Raw genomic sequence first — 15,005 nt, forward strand, 5'->3', positions numbered from 1 at the left:
GTCTATTGCAGTAGCCTTGTGACCTTTTTTGTAGTAGCCCTCGTGACTTCTGGTACAACAATCCTGTGAACCCAAGTATAGTGATCTCGTGAGTCTTTTGATCCTTTAAATAGAGCTATGACCCTCCCCTCATTCTTCACTCACCTCATTTCTTTTCCTCCTTGTTCGCCTCTTCTTGCTGAGAATATGGCCTTAGTCCCCCATTTCTAGGGGAAATTCCTGCTAAACAAGGCGAAATCTATATATGAGGTTGCCCAAGCTTTGGATCTAGTTAACTTTCTAGTCTGAGAGCTGGAAGTATCTCTGTTGATCGCCCAGTTTCAAGTACGATTAGATACTGCCCTGAGGAACAAAGTTCCTTGAGCTCTGGAATCTCAAGCAAAAAACATGACTGCTCTGCAGACTCACCAAGCCTCTGAGGGGTTCACGCTAATTATGGAGGTTCAAGTAACTAGTCCCTGGGTGTCACGACGATGGTAAATCCCAGGTTATCTGCAGGCTAAGGTAGACGCTCTGGAAGCAGAGCTCAAAATGTTCAAGCAGACAGTGGATTGTTCCGTGATATGCCTGGGGGGGCTTGAACAAGTTTGCACCTCCTTTGTTCATGAGACCATTCTTTTCCTACTTTCCCCAGGGAGAAAAAGAACGCACTGCTCTTTTAAACGGAGAGGGGGGAGGGCAATTCCGTTGGATGACAGATTTTCCATCCTATCCTCCTACTAGGTAAAATATTCCCACTTCTCCAACCTGGCCGGGCTTATTTTCAGATGGGTTGAAGCTTTCTGAGAAGTTCAAGGGCTCCTGTTTCAATGGGCTTCTCTTTAAGTATGGCCGAAGGAAGTATCAGCCGACTACCTAGACATAAGTCTATGTTTAGTTGAGTTACATAGCTGGGGGGGATGTTGTATGCTTGATCAGACTTTGCCTGCTAAGTACATGTAATACCTGTTTGACTATATAAGGCTAAATGCCTCAAATGCAATCGATATATTATATTCAATCAATCCCTTTAACCTCGGATGATGCAAACTTATATTTTATAGACGTATTAACTCAATTGATATTGACCTATCTCTTACGCACGTGTTGACCCGGTCGACATTAACCCATTTATTATGAACGTGGTAACTCGATCGATATTAACCTATCCATTATAGACAAGAGTATCTTGACCGATACTAGCCTGTCCATTATGGATAAGGTTATCCCGGCCGATACTGATTTCCTTTTTATGATTACATTAGCTTGGTCAATATTTTCTATATGACTGACCCTTGTTTTTCCCTTTTTTCCTTCTAACCAGGGATTTGTCAGATCTAATCCATCCATATTTATTACCCCTAGTAAACTACGCCCTTTTTCTATAATTTTCTTGATTATGATTGGTCTTTCCATAGTAAGAGAATGTTGGAGGCGCACGACGAGGTGCTACCAACTCCTGCATGATTCGATTTGTTGCGTCCATCATCAATGCCCATTTATGGTCATTTGACGTGTGTCTTTTCTTTCCTCTCTGTAATACCAACGCTGACACGCTTCTATAATCAACAGTGTCTATTGGAAAAAAGGTATTCTGATCTGACGGTGGTTGCACATTCTTTCAACCCTAAACCCTTCATTTTTTTGTCGACTTTGCCCCTTCTTCCTTGCCTTAGCGTTTATTCTTTGACTGCACTTTTTTGATCCATCTTTGCGTTTGTCATCTTCCCATGCTTTTCTTTCTTAGTTCGCAGTAAGTACCCTGTTACTCTGTTAACCCTTACTTCTATCTATGGTTAAAGAAACAATTGCTCCTTGGTATACCCAAATTTCATCTTCTTTCGACAAGGATGCTCGACTCGCTATTTATATGGAGTATGAAATTCTAGAGGAATATGATATCATAATCCCTGAACCAGATGAGCATCCTCAGCGTCCTCCTGGTAACTGTGTGACTTTCTTTAGGGTCTAGTTGATAGGGGGTTTAAGATTTCCCATTCCTCCTTTTCTAATCGATGTGAACTAATACTTTGGCATTCCTCTTCAACAATTTGTGCCCAATGCCTTTTGTTATTTATGTGGAGTATATATGTTGTTTCGTATACTTGATATTCCTCCTACTCCCCAAAATATTTTCATGTTTTCTTATCCGAAAGTAGCAGAACCGGGTGTCTTTCTCTTCCAGTCTCGAACCAAGATGGTCCTTTTTGATGATATGCCTTCTTCTCTTAAAGGTTGGAAATCTCGTTTCTTCTTCATAAAGTTTCCTGGACCTATTCCTTGGTCCCATGCTTGGAAATCCTCTTTACCTCCTTTGCCTGATGTTAAGGGGTTTCATCTTCACCCCTCTTTTCCCCTTTATTGTGAAAAATTATTATGTCGTCGCCTTTCCATCCATAAATGGCTACGAAGCAACCTTCTATACCTGTTTGGTTTCAGCCCTGTCAAATATAAGATCCACAGCTCCTTAGGTAAATCTCTGATTCTTTTTCCCTTTCAATTTTTACTAACTGAAACCCTTTCCTTTATTTAATGTAGTGGCTAGCTTCTATGCTGCTTTGATAGATGAAGAACTACGTCTAGAAGAAGCTGAGCTTCATGCCAAAGAGCAAGAGCTTCTTGCCGCAATCAATCCGCCACCTTCAATTGAAGCTCCGGTTCTTCCAGTTGAAGCTTCTATTTCTCAAGTTACTCCTGACGTTCTTGAGATTCTTCCAGCAGGAGTTCCTGCTACCAATTTGCCAACTGTTCCTTCATCAGCGGCCATTACCCCTTCATCAGCCACTTCTCTTCCTGTTACTGAGCTTACATCCCCTGTAAGCTTAGAAAAATCTCTTGTTGAAACTACTCCTGGCAAATGCCCGGGACGTAAACTAACTAGAGTTCCCCCTTCTAAAAGGGGAGTTACTCTTCCTGCTGAGGAATCACCCTCAGAAGGTTTTGCTTCTGCCGCCCCCTCTTCTAATGAGCCTACTTTGGCTGATTTATATCCTTCCCTTCTTTTTTCTTCCTCTCCTTCTTCTAGCAGTACTGCCCGTGGTAGTACTTCTTTTATTTTTCCTCTATCTGTTTCAGAATCTGGGTCTTTACCTCCTTCCTCTTCTTCTTATTTAGTTTTCGCTCCCCCTTCTATTCCAACTTTTTCTTTTTCTACCACTTCCTCTTATATCCCTGTTCTTCCTATACTGCTAGGAGGCTCTTTAACCACTGCTCGAGAGGAAATTCGCCCCCTCTTTGGAGAGCTTTCCCCTCCCGAGATAATTGATCAATTCTCACATGAGGAAATCAAGGTATGTCTGCTATTATTTATTTATTATTTATCCACGACTGTTTTATGACCCATTCTTTTGTTCATAGCGATGGATGACTAATATGGGTCTAGCTCACCTAACGCACAACTTGTATCATGAAAATGAGAAGTTGAAGCGACAAGTTGTTGAGCTATCCTCTGCCGCTCTTTCAGAAAAATCTAAGAGATAATATGAAACCTAGCTTGAGAGCCTTCAGTCTCAATTTAAATCGGCCATAGACCTTAATACTGAATTATCTACCAAATTAGAGCAGCAGATTGCTGAGACTAACAAACTGAAGTCTGATTACGAGTCCACCTTGGCTGACAAACTCAAAGCTCTACAATTGAAGGATGATTAAATAACTTCCTTAAACACTTCCTTGAATACAGCTAAGATAGAGGCCTCCACCAAAGATGCTGAGTTGAAGTCTTCCCAGTCGGCTCTAGTGGTTTACAAAGCTGGTGAAGACGGTCGCTTCAAGGAGCGGGCCACCACCTTGATCAAATCTACTGAATTCAACAGGCCGATCGTAAAGTCTATTCTGGCCGCCTATACCGCCGGAGCTGAAGGAGCAGTAAAACAATTGCTAGAAGAAGGCTTCCTATCTCGTGAACCTCCTCCTAACTTCTTGAACTGACGTAAGCTGATTGATAACAGGCCTGCAGACCTATTTCCTCAATTGTCTATAGAATGATCGTTTTGCTTTGGTTCTAGTTGTTGTAAAACTAACTATGAATTTGTGACCATTTGTCTCATATACTTTTATCTTTTGTGTTTATGTGTCTAAACTCTTTTCATTCATGAGGCTCTACTACCTCCCTTCTGAATTCATCCTACCTTTGTACTTGCCTTTTTCTTGTTCACTTTGTCTTAGCATATCAAATATTGTCCGGTCTATTACTATTACCCGACTATATTCGAATAAGGTCCTAACCTATCGTCAATATCGGACGGTCTATTGCAACCGATCGATTTACCATTAGGCTTGCAAATATCATCCGGTGCTTTATACTTGACTAGTTTTCATTCAATTTGATATAACCGACCAACGTCAGTCTCGACCGGTTTATTATGACTAGTCGATTTACCACCATATTTATAAATATCGTTCGGTGTTTTATACTTAACTAAATCTCGCCCGATCCAGTATGACCGTTCGGGTTTATTATTTTTAATCACCTAGATAATCTTAAACTACCCTATTAACCTCATACCCGACCGATTTTCCTCATACCTCTTTCATTCTTTAAGAATCAAGCGCATAGAGAGAGGAAAATTGGTTGCATTTTCTGAGGAAGATCGCCAAGCTTAATACCTTTTCCGTGGGATTCATCCTTCTTTTTGGATTTGATCCCATCCCTCGATGACATTACCTCTTTATGGCGGTTGTGATTCCGGGTATTCTTCCTTATTGGATTCATACTCTTTCTTTCCATACCCACTTTTATACTTAAGTTCTACACGAACTATTATTGATCTTATTATTTTATATATCCCTATGCTTTTGAGTTTCTCCTTTTACCAGTTCCTCTTCCCCACCTGTTTAAGGGTTTTTGGGTATAAGGCCCTGAGGGAGAGAAGAAGGTTTAAAATGCTATCTTCTTCTTCCCGACTATTCCTTCCTCTTCCTTTGTTTGCCTTCCTTCTGCTATTCCGCCATGGCCACTCCTTCCCCGGCATGGTTTCTTTCGTGTGCTTATAGCCTTACCGAGCCAGAGGAGGTGGAGTTACAAGTGAACTATGGTTTTCCTTCCTATATAGTTCGCCCTACCCCTCAGGATCGTCCGCATCTTCCTCCTTTAGGAAGTATATCGATCTTCTGGGCTCAAGCCTTACAAGGTTTCTGATTCCCCCTTCATCCCTGTTTTGCTGATGTTAGTATTTATTTTGATATTCCTCTTAATCAGTTTATTCCCCAGTCTTTTTCTATCCTTATGGGTTTTGTTGGGGTGTCTAAACTACTAGAGTTCCCCTTATCACCTCGTCTTTTTCACTACTTCTTCATTCCCCGCCAAGTAGACATTGGTGTCTTTAAATTTCAGTCTCGCCCTAAGGCCCTTTTGTTTAGCAGGATTCCTCCTCAGGAGGAATGGCATCACAAATTTTTCTTTATGCGTCTCCCTTCTTCTACTTCTTTTCCTATTTCCTGGATACATAATCTTCCCCCAGCTCCTAACATTGATAACCTCCTCGCTGATCCCTCTGTCTCTGTTGCCTTATCCAAGATAAAGGGGGCTAAATTCAGCTTACCATCCTTAATTGTGGAGGGTTTAATGTTTTCCTTTGGGATAAGTAGCATCGACACTCCCTTGGATGCCTCTTTTGGTATGTCTAAACATTCTAGGCTATGTTTATCAGTTATTTGCTAATTATTTTCTATAATGACGCCCAATTCTTGTGTTTCAGCTGATGCTCTCCTACTTGCTTTTATGTATAAGAATACAACTATGACAAAGTCTTTTTTGAATAAATTTGGAGAACAATTACTGCAAGCTCGTTGAGCCAACCCTACTACCTCTACTTTGGGTTTATTGTCTGAGGAAGAACAAACAGCAGAAGCTATTGCTTTCATGGAAGAAGAAGAGGAACAACCTTTTATTACCATAATCAAGAAACCCAGACTTACTGAGGAAGTTCCCTTTCATGATACTTTTGGTACTTTTGTGCAGACCCCTATTGCTCCTTCACCTTTTTCTTTTGAGAGAGGTAAGGCACCAATGCTCCCTACCCATATTATTTCCAATCTTTCTCTTAGAATGATAAGACCGGGTCTGCTTATTCCTTCCTCTTCTGCTATTGTTTCAGCTACTTCTGCTTCTCAGATGGCTACTACCACTTCGGCTTCCTCTCAACCTCTTTCCCTAGCCTTACCTCCTTTGGCTTCTGGACCCCGAGCTAGAAGCACACCTTGCAAGAGATCTTCTCCAAGTCCAAGACCATCCGCTATCCATGCTTCAACAACTGAATCAACTTCTATTCCTTTGCCACCTTCCATCCCCTCTGGCTCTTCCTATGTTATTCCCATTTCTATCACTTCTCCTCTCACTCTTCCTTCTTCTTCTACCCGGCCTTCCTCACCTTCTGTCCTCCCATCGTTATTTAGACAGGATGTGGGTCTGCCTTCTCAATTGGGGCAAGCTTTGGACCCTCCCAATTACGGTTTGTTGTAGCTACAAGGCCCATAGGCTGAATCTTGGTAGCATAGCCAAGAACTGCTAAGGGGCACTAGCATTTCCAACTGTATTGACAGTCATAGTCGTCAAGCTATTGCTGTAAATGTTTTTTCATTATATATTGTTATCGTTATCATTATTTCCTGCTAACTGCACTATTGTTTCAGTTTCTTACCTCAAGTCTTCATCTAGACCAATTGCTCATTACTTTGGAAAGAGAAAATGGCAAGTTAAAGGCTCAAATAGAGGCACTGAAAGCTAATCTTCCTTCTTCCCACACTGAACTTACTCAGTTACAAGAGAAGATAGCTTCACAGGCTCAACAAATAGAGGCTATGAAAAAGGAACTGCAGCATGAGCAACAGTCACTGAAAAACAAAGAGCTTGAAAGAAAAACCCTAGTGTTGCGAGTGGATCAGTTAAGTTCCAACCTCCAGGTGGAATCTGCTTTAAAAGATAAAGTCATCTGAGATATTTCTCATAAAAACGTTGTCTTAGAGAAAGTGGAGAGGCTTCACAATGTCTTTCTTTTTGAACAGGCTCAAGATTCAACCTCAAGAGATTTTTCTATTCTACAAGAGCAAGAACAAAGAAAGGCTCAAGATGCCGAGATATCCTCACTCTAGAAGGAGATAGAGCAGCTTAAATCAGAAAGAGATGCTTTCAAAGCCCAAGCTGCCACATTACAAACCGAATTTCAAAGTTATAAGGAGCAGGAGGAGGATCGATGGGAGGACAGGAGCTTAGCCTATCTAAGGTCCCCAGCATTTACTAATGAATATATCCGCCGGGTCATAGGGACTTTAAATCATTCCGTGACTGGAGTTATTCAACAATTGAGGGAAGGTGGTTATCTACCTCGCGAACCTCCCCTTCAGTTCATAAATCGTCGCAAACTTAACCATGAATTACCCCAAGACTTGACAGGTGATTTTAAGTAAGCATGATTATGTACTCCAAAATACTTGTAAATAAAAGACTTGAAATTAAGTTCTTGCAATATTTGTAAAAATTCATACTTACCTGTTTTTCCGCCCTTCATTATCTGGCTGCTACTCCTTGAGAATAAATACTGTCTTACTCAAAAGCTTTTCCTATTGTGGTATCTTAATTAATCATATGGCTTTGAACAATAAGGCTTCTTTGTAAATTCTTTGATCTTTATTCAGGCTTAACTATATATAAGGAATTCCAATGACCTCAATGCTTCCGAGGGACGTGTAATCTTGAGTAACTTTATATGAAAAACTCCATAGGATTTTATATAATTGTGCCTTTTGATAGGGAATATAATTTTGAAGGATTATATATGTATAAAGAATTTCCTTTGAATTTTGAATCCTGGTTAGGAGTGTAATGCCGCGTACTCTTCATAAAGAGATCCTGATGACTTTAGACTTTGGACGGGCGTGTAATCCTGAACGATAATGTATAACAAATTACAGAATTCTCTTGTAATACCTTGTGTTCGGACAGGGAGTGTAGTTTTGAATAGCCAATGAATTCCCCTTGAATTTCGGATCCCGAGCGAGAATATAATCCCAGGTGATTTTTATAAAGGAAGCCAAATAACTTTAGATCTCGAATGGGTGTGTAATCCTGAACAGTTTGGTATCAACCTTTGAGTTTTTAGTCGGGCGCGTGATCTCGATCGATTTAATATGAAAAATTTCATCAACCTCTGATCAAGAGTATAATCCTGATCAATAGAGTCCTGTGCTCCATCATTAATTTTCGCCTATATTTGTTCTTGATAGTTTAAAGTCTCCGGTTTCTCCCAAGAAGACCCATCAGGGTTACTTCATGAGTTTTCCCAGTCGACTATGCCCATGATGGTTTAAAGTCTCTGGTTCATCCCATGAAAACCCGTCCGGGTTACTTCATGCGATTTCCCGATCGACTATGTTTATGATGGTTTAAAGTCATCGGTTCCTCCCATGAAGACCCGTCTGGGTTACTTCATGAGATTTTTCGATCGACTATATTTATGATGGTTTAAAGTCTCTGGTTCCACCCATGAAGACCCGTTCGGGTTACTTTATGCGATTTTGTGATCGACTATGCTTATGATGGTTGAAAGTCTCCAGTTCCTCCCATGAAGACCCGTCCGGATTACTTCATACGATTTCCCGATCAACTATGCTTATGATGGTTTAAAGTTTCCAGTTCCTCCTATGAAGACCCGTCCGGGTTAATTCATGAGATTTCCCGATCAACTATGTTTATGATGGTCTAAAGTCTCCGGTTCCTCCCATGAAGACTCGTCCGGGTTACTTCATGAGATTTCCCGATCGACTATGTTTATGATGGTTTAAAGTCTCTGGTTCCTCCCATGAAAACCCGTTCGGGATACTTCATGAGATTTCCCGATCGACTATGTTTATGATGGTTTAAAGTCTCCGGTTCCTCCCATGAAGATCCATCCGAGTTACTTCATGTATGTTTATGATGATTTAAAGTCTCTGGTTCCTCCCATGAAGACCCGTTCAGGTTACTTCATGCGATTTCCTGATCGACTATGCTTATGATGGTTTAAAGTCTCTAATTCCTCCCATGAAGACCCGTCCGGGTTAGCTCGTGCGATTTCTCGATTGACTATGCTTATGATGGTTTAAAGTCTCTGGTTCCTCCCATGAAGACCCATCTGGATTACTTCATGCGATTTCCCGATCGACTATGCTTATGATGGTTTAAAGTCTCCGGTTCCTCCCATGAAGACCCGTCCGGGTTACTTCATGCGATTTCCCGATCGACTATGCTTATGATGGTTTAAAGTCTCCGGTTCCTCCCATAAAGACCCGTCCGACTTACTTCATGTGATTTCCCGATCGACTATGTTCATGATGGTTTAAAGTCTCCGGTTCCTCCCATGAAGACCCGTTCGGGGTTACTTCATGTGATTTCCCGATCGACTATGCTTATGATGGTTTAAAGTCTCCGGCTCCTCCCATGAAGACCCGTCCGGGTTACTTCATGCGATTTTTCGATCACTATGCTTATGATGGTTTAAAGTCTCCGGTTCCTCCCATGAAGACTCGTCTGGGTTACTTCATGCGATTTCCCGATTGACTATGTTTATGATGGTTTAAAGTCTGCGGTTCCTCCCATGAAGATCCGTCCGGGTTACTTCATGATATTTCCCGATCGACTATGCTTATGATGGATTAAAGTCTCCAATTCCTCCCATGAAGTCCCGTCCGAGTTACTTCATGTGATTTCACAATCGACTATGTTTATGATGGTTTAAAGTCTCCGGTTCCTCCCATGAAGATTCGTCCGAGTTATTTCATGAGATTTCCCGATCGACTATGTTTATGATCGAAATTACAATGCTAGCACTAACCTCGTGATGGTTTAACATCTTCGAGATTACTTCAGGAAACCTGATTGGTCACTCTTTAAAGCCCCCAATCGATGGCCGCTTGAGCAGAATAAAAATGTTTGCCCGGTAATTACCACGCTGCTTAAACTGCCTTATTTTTCGAGCGGTATTTGGCTTGCATTGTATTTACCAAATGAAGTACATAAATTATTGATAACTAGCATTTTGATGCACTATTTTACCTCTTATACTTATCATTTTTATCATCTCGTATGCTTAATCTAGTATTTATATCGTGTTTTATGAGTTGATATTTATTTAGAGTCTTGATATAATTTTTCCTATATTTTCTAGGATTTTATCTAAAAGGTGCATCTTATTTTGTAGGGAAGTAATCTGGGCCGTTGATCGGGATCAAATAATCCAAGGGCTAATGTTATTCCAAGTTGAATCAAGAAGAGCCAAATCCAAACACAACCCAATCTCAAACCCAATCCTTAAGCCCAATTCTTAAAGCCCAATTTTAATTCTTATTGGATCTGGATCCGGATCTCACTCAAACCTTTCAACCCAAAATCCAAGATCTAAACCCGTTAAGAAACCTCTTTCTCACCCGCATGGCACAGTGCTGATTCCTGCTACATCTCGTTCACGTTTTCTTCTCTGCAGGGCTAGGGCAAGCGATTCCCCCCGTCGGCAACTTCTCTGTTCTTCTTCCTCTTCTCCGGCCGGCGACTTCTTCTCTTCCCTTGCCGTCGGCCGGTCTTCCACAACCCTTCTCCTCTTCGATCTGCTCCAAGAGGCGACGACAGCAAACTCGGTGACTTATTTGAGCGGACAGCGGCTTTGGGTCTAGGGTTCTCTTGACGGCGGAGTGTTCTCCTCCGACAAGGTAGTCCTTCTTCATCCCTATCTCAGCGGATCTTCCTGTGGACGGCGTTCCTGAAGTAGCGGGTTTCAATAGGGACAGCCGGCCGATTCATCTTCATCTCCAGTGAGTTTCTCCTCAGCTTCATCACTGATGTTGCTGGATCTTCTGGTGACGGCATTCCAGAAGCAGAAGATTCCATCTCAGTGCATACTTCCATTCCGGCAGAAGCTTTACAATTCTAGCAGTTCACTCAAGGAAGCTATTCTATCAGGAGTGGTCATCTGTGTTGTTGTTCACCAGTGATAGTGTTCCAGATCTGGGCCTCCGTGTGACAACGGATGTAGTCGATTGGTAGTTGGATTGGTAGAGGAATGGGTGTGGTTGATTAACTTAGTTTGTTTCCGTATTTGACTTGTTTAGTCTTTGTTTTTATGCATTTTGGATATTGTAGTTAATGTTTTAATTAATGTTTTTTAGTTGTTAGTTTATCTTCATGTTAATTGTTTAAAGTTAATATACTTTACTTTCTTGCTTAATTAGGTTGTAATGTTTTTATTGCTTCTTAGATTGATAGATTGTACTTTATTTAGTTTCATATTCTGTTTAGTTGCATTTATGTATGATTGTTAATCTTGTATCATAGGGTGACAATGTGATACAAGTTTAGCTTTTATGCATAATTAGGTTTTGTTTAATTATTGTTAAGTTTGTTTAGTTAATTGTCTTTGAGTATTGTTTTCTTTATGAATGTTTCTTGGATCCTCATAGTGTAGAGTGACACTGCACTATGAGTTCATATTTGCTGATTAGTTAGAGTTTCATTTATTGCATTTGGTTTTGAAAATCCAAAACAAAACCCCTGTTATTTGATTTCGTCTTAAAACAAACGTCCTGCCATTAGTTTCTTGGAGAGGCGACCTGGTCCTCTACTATACTACCTTAGTGTAGGTTAAGGGGTTCGGTTGAAGTGAAATTAATAAATTTGATGTGAGCGAGTGACAGTCGCTTTTAACCGACATCAATTATAAGTATACTTGTTGTTTGTTCGCAGGGCCAATCGGAGGGAAATTGCTTAAGGTAAACTTGATTTGTTCTTTTGATAGCGCTGAATTTCACATGATTGAAATACATTGAAGAGGTGTTAGTCCGCCCGTTCTGGGATATCTGTATTTCTCGAGCGATATAAACTTATTAAGTTCGGTAGGGCTGTAAATGATTTGCACTCCAAGGGCGTTCGAGAACTCTCCCTTCTGTGTCTTGGAGATAATATGAGCCTGATGCCAGTTTTCTACCACCTTGTAAGGTCCTTCCCACTGTGGTGCTAATTTATTAACATCCCCAGCAGGCTTGACATGTTTCCATACAAGATCTCCCACTTGAAAGAACCTTGGAATGACTCTCTTATTATAATTTTGCCTCATTCATTGTCGATATGATGCGAGATGAGTTACAGCTTTGTCTCGAATTTCCACTATCAGATCTAGCTCCATAAGTCGTCGACCTGCATTATCATCATCGTATAGTTGTCTTCTGTCAGATTCTACTCCCACCTCTATAGGAATTACAGCTTCTCCTCCATAAACCAGTTGGAAGGGAGTAATCCCTGTAGCCTCTCGGGGCGTGGTGCGATATGCCCAAAGAACACTGGGTAATTCTTCTACCCAACTGTTGGTTAATCCTAGGAAAACGTACCGGTTCCACTGTACAAAAATTTTTTTTACAAGTGTCGAACCTTTCCTTAAATAACCTATTGTGTTCTTTAGAAGTTAAATTAGGAATCGCAGACGAAACTTAACATCATTGATTCCAAATTTAACTTATCTGTTCTTAATGGTTTAGATTTGAATCGCAAGCGGAACTTAACACTATTGATTCAAATCCACCTATTTTATTAATTCCATTAAATATTAATTTCTAAAATTGGCTTCCAGGACTGCATGGCGAGGCACATGGCCTTCTTGGATATGGGAGTAACCACCATCGCCTAGACAAAGCCTTTTAAGGAAAGCTAATATTTAATTTCCTTAAATAACTCTAGGTTAACCAAAAAGAACAATCGAATCACAAATTCAAAAAATAAAACAAAAGAAATACAAATTCGAAACAAATCCAAAAAACTCTATAATCATATGCCTCTTGTGTTTGGTATTTCCAAAAATAACTATACAAAGATAACTAGTATGATGCGGAAAATAATTACTACTTATACCTTTCTTTGTAAGCAAATAACCGCTTGATCTTCTACCGTATTCCTCTTCTTGTCCCGGATGTTGTGTGGGCAACGATCTACCGAGATGAGAATCCACCTAAGCCACCTTCTTCTCCAAGCAAGATTCGGCCACCACAAATCTCCAAGAGAAGTAGAGGTCCGACCACCACCACCAAGCTCCAAGGGATGCTAGAAACGAAACCTTCTTTCTCTCCTTCTTCTCCTAGCTAGAACCGGCCACCATGGACTTCTCTTGTGTTGATGCCGCCGGCCATAAAGGAGGAAGAGAAAAGAAGAAGAAGAGAAGACCCTAGGGCCGGCCACACCAAGGAAGAAAAGAATAGAGTCGTTCGCCATGAAGGTACCTCTACCTCCTCTTTTATAATCCTTGGTCTTGAAAAATAAGAAAATTTAAATAAAAACTTCCTTAATTCTTTTGCCATGAAAAAAAAAATTAATTAATTAAAATTTAAATCCTTCTCTTTATTTCAATGGCCGGCCACTTTAATCCCCAAAACAAGGAGAGTTTTAATTAACACAAGAATTAAAATTTTCTAATTTGTTTCCGGAAATTTATAAAAATTTCTCCAATAATTTTTCCCTTCATGATGGATTATAAAAGGAAAATTTTATAAATTAAAATCTTTCTTTTAAACATGTGGATGATTTTCAAAAAGAAAAGTTATCTCTAAAAATTAAAATCTCCTTTCAATCTACAAATAAGGAAAGATATCAAATCTTTTCTTAATCTTTTTTAGAAACTTATAAAAGATAATATTTAATTTTTAAACTCTCTTTTAAATCATGAACATGGTTAAAAAAAGAAAGTTTTCTTAAAAATTAAAATCTACCTTTCAATCTACAAATAAGGAAAAATTTCAAATCTGTTTTTAATCTTTTGTAGAAAGCTATAAAAGGAAAGATTTGAATTTAAAACTCTCTTTTAAAACCATGATATCTACATAAGAAATAATTTTAATAAAAAATCTCTTTTTAATATGATGTGGCCGGCCACACCAAGCTTGGGTTCAAGCTAGGGCCGACCACACCAACTCAACTCATCCTATTTACTTGGCCAGCCCAAGCTTAGGTTCCAAGCTTGCTTGGCCGGCCCCAATAGGATGGGTATAAAGGTGGGTAAGAAGTTGGGTATGTGGTGAGTATAAATCTCTATATACAAGAGGCTACGATAGGGACCAAGAGGAGGAATTGGTTTTGGTCTCCCGATGAAATTAAGCATCCCATGTTCGCCCCGAACACATAACTTAATTTCATCAATAATAATTCATTCCACTAAAGAACTATTATTGAACTACCGCACCAATCCCAAATTACATTTTGGGCTCCTTCTTATTATGAGTGTGTTAGTCTCCCTGTGTTTAAGATGTCGAATGTCCACTAATTAAATGAGTTACTGACAACTCACTTAATTAATATCTTAGTTCCAAGAGTAGTACCACTCAACCTTATCGTCATGTCGGACTAAGTCCACCTGCAGGGTTTAACATGACAATCCTTATGAGCTCCTCTTGGGGCCATTATCAACTTAGATTACTAGGACACAGTTTCCTTCTATAATCAACAACACACACTATAAGTGATATCATTTTCCAAATTATCGGGCTTATTGATTTATTGAACTAAATCTCACCCATTGATAAATTAAAGAAATAAATATCAAATATATGTGCTTGTTATTATATTAGGATTAAGAGCACACACTTCCATAATAACTGAGGTCTTTGTTCCTTTATAAAGTCAGTATAAAAAGAAACGGCCTCTAATGGTCCTACTCAATACACTCTAAGTGTACTAGTGTAATTATATAGTTAAGATAAACTAATACCTAATTACACTACGACCTTCTAATGGTTTGTTCTTTTCCATCTTGGTCGTGAGCTACTATTATTAATTTATAAAGAACAGATAACACGATCTTCTGTGTGTGACACCACACACTATATTATTTATAATATAAATTAATTGAACATCTACATTTGGTATATATAAATGTAGACACTTGACCAATGTGATTCTTATAAATGTTTATACAAAAGCTAGGCTTTTAGTATACACTCCAACACCAACTGCCTCTGACATGATTCAGTTTGGATTTTAGACCTCTTATATTCTCTCTGTTGGTTACTTCAGCTTGACC

Source organism: Zingiber officinale, chromosome 2B (genome assembly GCF_018446385.1).
Source record: "Zingiber officinale cultivar Zhangliang chromosome 2B, Zo_v1.1, whole genome shotgun sequence".
Taxonomy (NCBI): Eukaryota; Viridiplantae; Streptophyta; class Magnoliopsida; order Zingiberales; family Zingiberaceae; genus Zingiber; species Zingiber officinale.